The sequence below is a fragment of the Rhincodon typus genome, chromosome 3 (genome assembly GCF_021869965.1).
Source record: "Rhincodon typus isolate 14 chromosome 3, sRhiTyp1.1, whole genome shotgun sequence".
In the NCBI taxonomy this organism is placed as follows: domain Eukaryota; kingdom Metazoa; phylum Chordata; class Chondrichthyes; order Orectolobiformes; family Rhincodontidae; genus Rhincodon; species Rhincodon typus.
Window position 1 is genome coordinate 97,145,778 of NC_063334.1, and position 7,004 is coordinate 97,152,781.

A 7,004-nucleotide genomic window follows, 5' to 3' on the forward strand; every position below is an offset into this window, starting at 1 on the left:
CAGATAAACTGTTAGTTCAAGTTGAATGGTTAGTGCTGGAAAATTACAAAGTGACAACCTCCAAGATTATTGGACCAAAATAGACCTTGTTAGTGTTCATCTATACATCAGCAATGCTCTTAATCCCATTATTCCCACAACCCCTTCAATTTTAGATGAACATTTATCTTTTGCATCAATCACTAACTGCAGTTGACCATTTCAATATCATTATTATAGAAAAACAAAGTTTTCCCACATGACATAGCTGCGACCACAACTGTTAAAGACCTTCAGCTAACTGAGATCTATCTTGATTGTGAAATGAGTCTGGCATTGGTTCCTTTGGCAACAACCTTTAAGTCAGTCACTTACACTCATCCTCTGATACAACTATGATATTTGACACTCCCTCACTTAGCTCCAAATTATTCTGTATATCACCACTGATGGCCATCACTTCTCACTGGAACCATCCTATTCTTTAAAACTGCTACATCTTCATATTCAGATATGCCATGTCCTATTTTTCTAAAGTAGCAGGAGGTTTTGAGGGAGACTGATATTGTATATATTTTTTTTAATTTGGTTGCAAGTGATTTCCTGGGTGGGGGGAGAGAGGGAGAGAAGGGGGGGGAAAAGAAGGGAGGAGGAGGGGGGGCAAGAGGAGAGGAGAGGGAAGGAGGAGTATTATGTGGTGAGTGGCAGAGCCAACAGCCTAACAGCCTATCTCCTTAACTGATGAGATTTAAGGATTGAGAAAAAGAACAGAGTGAAATTGGGCAAATTAGTCAAATCAGGTAGGATCTCTTACGTCATGCAAACCTTTCCCTAATCCAGACATATTAATGTTTTAAAAGCAGTCTAATTAATCATGCTTTTGTGATTCAAAGGTGGAGTTTATTAGCTTCTAAATGTGACAAAATATAATAAAATGCAACACATATACACATGGATTGGAAACATGAATGGAATAAAAGATAACAAAGATATACAAATTGCTAAGTTCCTTGAAGAGCAGGACATTCTGACTGTTAAATTGATACTGATAACAGATGTTGTGAGTGAAGTAGTTGATATAGAGATTCTTCATTCTGCAAGTCAGCTGACAGGCTTTAGTCTTAGAGACAACAAGGTGCAGGGCTGGATGAACACAGCAGGCCAAGCAGCATCATAGGAGCAGAGGCTGACGTTTCGGGCCTAGACCCTTCATGAAAAGGGGGAGGGGGAGGGGAAGGGGGTTCCGAAATAAATAGGGAGAGAGTGGGAGGCGGATAGAGGAGAGGATAGGTGGAGAGGAAACAAACAGGTCGAAGAGGCGGGGATGGAACCAGTAAAGGTGAGTGTAGGTGGGGAGTTAGGAAGGGGATAGGTCAGTCCAGGGAGGACGGACAGGTCAAGGGGGCGCAATGAGGTTGGTCGGTAGGAGATGGAGGTGCGGCTTGAGGTGGGAGGAAGAACAGGTTAGGGAGGCAGGGACGAGCTGGACTGGTTTTGGGATGCGGTAGGGGGAGGGGAGATTTTGAAACTTGTGAAATCCACATTGATACCATTGGGCTGCAGGGTTCCCAAGCGGAATATGAGTTGCTGTTCCTGCAACCTTCGGGTGGCATCGTTGTGGCACTGCAGGAGGCCCAGGATGGACATGTCGTCTGAGGAATGGGAGGGGGAGTTGAAATGGTTCGCGACTGGGAGGTGCAGTTGTTTATTGCGAACCGAGCGTAGGTGTTCTGCAAAGCGGTCCCCGAGCCTCCGCTTGGTTTCCCCGATGTAGAGGCTTTAGTCTTGTTTCCTTTTCACGGAGACCTGACTGGCTTTCTGCGTTTTCAGTTATTAGGCTGAGACACGGTCTTTCCTTATGAAGCTGTCCATTGGCTGCTCTCATGCTGTGACCTTCACAGCAACCTAGTCCCCACTAGCACTTCAGCCTACTAACACACAGACAGGTTGGTGATTTTTTTTTTAAACCCTTTTCTTGTACAATCCTAGAAGGATTAAACAAACATTTTGGCAGATTGGGACTTAATCCACAAGAAATACTATAAGTTGTTCAGGGAAAGATAGAAAAGGAATGAAAGGAGGAGGGGTAGCAGTATTGGTTAAGAAGTACAATGCATCGCTGGAGAAAGAGGATGTCTCAGAAGATTCAAGTACAAAGTCAATTTGACTAGAGATAAGGAATAAGAAAGATACAATTATATTGCTAGATGGATTGTATAGATGCCGAGTGAAAAGCATTCAGAGAAACAAGTCTGCAGAAAAATGCCAACATTGTAGTAGTTATACTGGGGAACTTCAGTTACCCAAATATAGGTCAGGATCCTGGTCATGTAAGGGGCAGTGGGGAACAGGGACAAATAATTGCATTTGGGACAGTTTCCTACAGCAGTATGTGTCCAATCCAACTGGAAAGGATGTATTGTTGGACCTGGTTCTTGGAAATGAGGTGGGCCAAGTGGATCAAGTGTCAATAGTGGAACATTTGAGAGACAATGATCATTGTGTTGGAAGAATGGTTCCAGATATGAAGAATTTCAGTTATGAAGACAAGTTGAAGAAGTTGAGACTGTTTTCCTTGGAGAGAATGTTGAGAAGGGACTTGATAGAGGTTTTCAAAATCATGAACGAGATGGATAGAGTAAATAGTGAGAAGCTGTACCTGTTCATAAAAGGAGCAAGGATGAGATGGCATGGATTTAAAATGATGTACGGAAGAAGCAAGAGTGATGTAAGAAAAAGCTATTTTATGGATAGAGTAGTTAGGGTATGGAATGCACTGCTTGGAAGTATGTTGGAGGCAGGTTCAATTGAAACGTTTAAAATAACATTAGATGATTATTTGGAAAGAAACAGCATGCAAGTAGGCAGCAGAAGATTGGGACCAGGTAATGATGCTTGGTTGAAGAACCAGTGCAGGCATGTTGGCCTCTTGCATCATTACAATTCTTTAATTCTACTGAGGGGGTCAGTCAGCCCTGTGCTATTGCTGTAGCCACTGGAGTTCACAGTCCAATTTCTTATTAATTGCTCTCTACTTTTAAGGTTGATGTTTGAAGTTGTCTGACTACCTTCAGGAATGACATTCTGCGGTTTCTCTCAGGACCTCGCCAGACAGCAAGTGAATTTACATCTGCAATCATCTTTTGGTTGAATGGCTTTTAAAAAGCGCATAATGTAGATCAATAAATCTGTAAGTAATTGTATTATTATCCAATATCATGACAGTTCTGGCACTGCACCGAAAACTTTAAAGGGAAGAATAAAATGTGAAACACTGCTCCAGCTTTTACCGCTCACATTTTCTGATTTCCCAAATAATGCTTTGCATCCATGCTGCACGGATCGTCATACTCTGCATGCCAACCTGTGACCCCTGTACCCATGACTCAAGCCTTTAATAGTCCCTATTGCATTCATTTCAACACCTGCTCCAGCTACTAAGCTTTTATCTAGTTTTTCAATTTATCTAGTATTTACCATGTACAGACCTCAGGACTGTGATACAATTAAATAATACAAAGATCTAAATGTCTATTATATACTTCACTACTGAGAAAATACATAGATAAATACCAATGTATTATTGTTACATTCCTTCAACTACACAATGCTTTATAACAAACATTTAATTAACATATATTATCCCTTATAAAAAGCAATAGAATTTATAATCCTCTGATGAAAGGTGTATAATTTATATAAATGAATGTCATTCATGGGATTTGGAGTTCAGAATAGAGGCAGATTGACATTGATACTTCTGTCAAGAGTTTTCTTTAAAAAGTACAAGGTCAGAGTGTCCTTCTGGAGTAGTGATTGAAATACATTTTATTTCAGAAAGCAAGTGAACTACAGACCTCTGTGGTATTAATGTAAGTATGTTTATGCTGAAATTGCAAGAACAGCAGATGCTAGAGTCAGAGATAACAAAGTGTACAGCTGGAGGAACACAGCAGGCCAGGTAGCATCAGAGGAACAGGAAAATTGACATTTCAGGTCAGGACCCTTCTTCTGAAGAAGGGTCCCGACCCGAAATGTCAACTTTCTTGTTCCTCTGATGCTGCCTGGCTTGCTGTGTTCCTCCAGTTCCACACTTCAGTATGTTTATGCTACTAGGTTTACAGAAGTACATTAAACACGTAAGGCCATTAACTTTATTTCCAGTTCAGAAAAATCTGGGATGTGTATGTTTTTGTAATTCAGTTCAGAAGACACTAGTGTGGACTTACAAGCCAGTTAGCTTTCTCTCCTAAAAGAATTCAGGCCAGTTCAGGAACAGTTTATCTCAGGACATGCTGAACTGTTCACACTTTATGGCAAAGAAACTGTCAGGTATCAGGTAAGTAGAACACTGAAGAGTTAAGGTAGGAGTACAAGTTATCTGAGTCTGAGCCTTTGTAACAGATTGTGTTAGAAAATAGGTTGAAATATGGTTTTACTGTGTGGTGTGGGAATCATTCTAATTGCATTCTATATTTAGATTGTTTTGAAAAATCTCTTCTTTTGTGTAATAAACTTTTGTTCTGTTGTGAAAGAAAATTTGCAACCTTGTGTGAATATGTCTCAGTGACTGACCATCATGTTAACAAACAAAATTTTTAAAAAAACACATCTTGTTCTCAATCTCGATTTCATTCTGGGATCTGATTTGTACCACTAGCTGGGATCTATAAACACTTGGGGCTGTTAATCAAACTGAAATGATAGACAGACTAGTGTGAGATGGTAATAACTGCCAATGCTGGAGTCTGAGATAACACAGTGTGGAGCTGGAGGAACATAGCAGGCCAGGCAGCATCAGAGGAGCAGAAAAGCTGACGTTTCGGGTCGGGATCCTTCTTCAGAAATTTCTGAAGGGTCCCGACCTGAAATGTCAGCTTTCCTGCTCCTCTGATGCTGCCTGGCCTAGTGTGAAATGATTGGTTGTGAAAACAATTGTGCAGGAATGGTGGCCTTCAGGCTTATTCTAACAGATAAAGTTAAACAATACAGGCAAGACATTTTTATCCAAAGATTGAAATCCAAGACTTTTAAGTCTTCTACAGTTTGACAGCTCCCTTTGAGAATTCCCCTTGACTGGTGATTTTGACAGTTCCACTTCACAGTTTTTTTTTATTAGTTTGAAAGTTGGTTTTGACAGGTGTACTGCTATTTCTAATGAGCTCACAAAAATTGAAGTTGCGGTATAAAGGGTATGGATTTCTGATCTTTTCAATATGTTTGTCAATGATAGAGAGGTTCACCATCGTGGGAAAATCCAAGTCCTTGCGTTTGACAGTCAGTAGTTTGACTTTCAGAAAATGAGGAGGAAGAGCTGAGAATGGCCTCTCCGACCATATTTTATTAGGAACATAGGAACAGGAATAGGCCATTCAGTCCATTGATTCTGCCACGACATTGAATTAGATCATGGTTGACTGCTTTCCTTAACGTCATTCTCCCCACAATATCTCCAGATGTCTCGATGAAATTAAGTTCCATAAACCTATTGATTTATCTTAAACCTGATCAATTGACTGAGCTTCCACAACCCTCTATGCTAAAGGATTCCAAAGATTCACCAACATGCGAGCAAAGAGATTCCTACTCATGTCAGTCTTAAATAGACAGTCTTTTATTCGGAAATTATTGCCCCAGGTTTTCCTCTTCACTATGTGGATTTCCTATGTGTAGTGAAGGGGAAGGTTACACATTATACTGCTGGGCAATGTATTCTCATAAATTTTCATCTATTATTTTGCTAATAGCAATAAAAGCTATTAGTCAGCAATAATGTAGATACATTTTCCAGGTCAATTCCTTTTTGTATTATGGTTTTGAAATACATTTGATTCAAAGACACTTGTAACCTGTTAAACCCGGAAGTGTTAAACTACTTTTCCCGATAAACGTATGTATTGACTTTTCATTACGAATAGAGAGAAGGAGCAGTTGCTATCAGCCTGAGGTAACTTTACTGCCAGACAGACCTAACAACAAAACAACAGAAACTATCCTTCTCTCAATATCTGATTGAAACGACACAGTATTTGTGCACTTATTTCAACCCATCAGTAAATTTGAAGGAAATACAAATTTGGAATTTATCATTATTACCTTGTTGGTTACAATGTACACGTTAGCGGAGTCTCAGTTGGTAATACATTCACCTCTGAGCCACAAGATTTTGGGTTATAGTCCCATTCCAAGGCTTTAAAAAGAAATCAAGTTGATTCAGGGAATGCGGCATCGTTGGAGGTCTATCTTTCAGCTGAGATGTTACACTAACGCCCCATTGTTTTCTGAGGAGGATGTTCACTTTGCTGTTTGTAGGATCTCCTATTTGCAATTGGCTGCAATGTTTCAAACATTACAGTTCAAAAAGTACTTAATTGACTGTAAAGCACTTTGAGATGACTGATGGACATGAAAGGTATTATATAAATGAAAGTGGATTTTCAATTTCATACAAATTTAATGTAATCTTTTTGCCTCTCTATTTTAAGCCTTTCTTGAAAATATTTGTTCTTATGGCTTGTTCACCTAAGGACTTCTACACTCAGAGGTCTAGCTGCCTCTCTAATTTTAACTTTTGCAATGTAATTTGTATTCCCCCTTCCATTCTTCTAAAATGCATTACTTCCAATTGAGCTGCATTATTCAAAGCAATTCTTCTAAGGTAAATAAACCACACCCTCTATGATTGCTTTACAAGAACCTGTCAAACCTCTTGTCAGTTTTAAGGATTTGACACTATTCATCTTGTTTATGGTAAATATACGTTAGAAAATTGCACAAATTAAACAAATTGGTTTTGGAAGCAATGTAAAAGTCTTTTTCTAGTTAATTATTTACTAACTAGATAATGTCAGCAATCAAACAACACCAGGTTATAGTCCAATAGGTTTATTTGAAAACAAGCTTTCGGAGCTTCTTTCCTTCTTCAGTCCAAAACTGGCACCTCCACATTATTACTACACTGAGAAGTCTTTACTCTGTAGGTGCTGACTTGATGCCACTTAATAAGAGAAATTCAACTCAGTGCT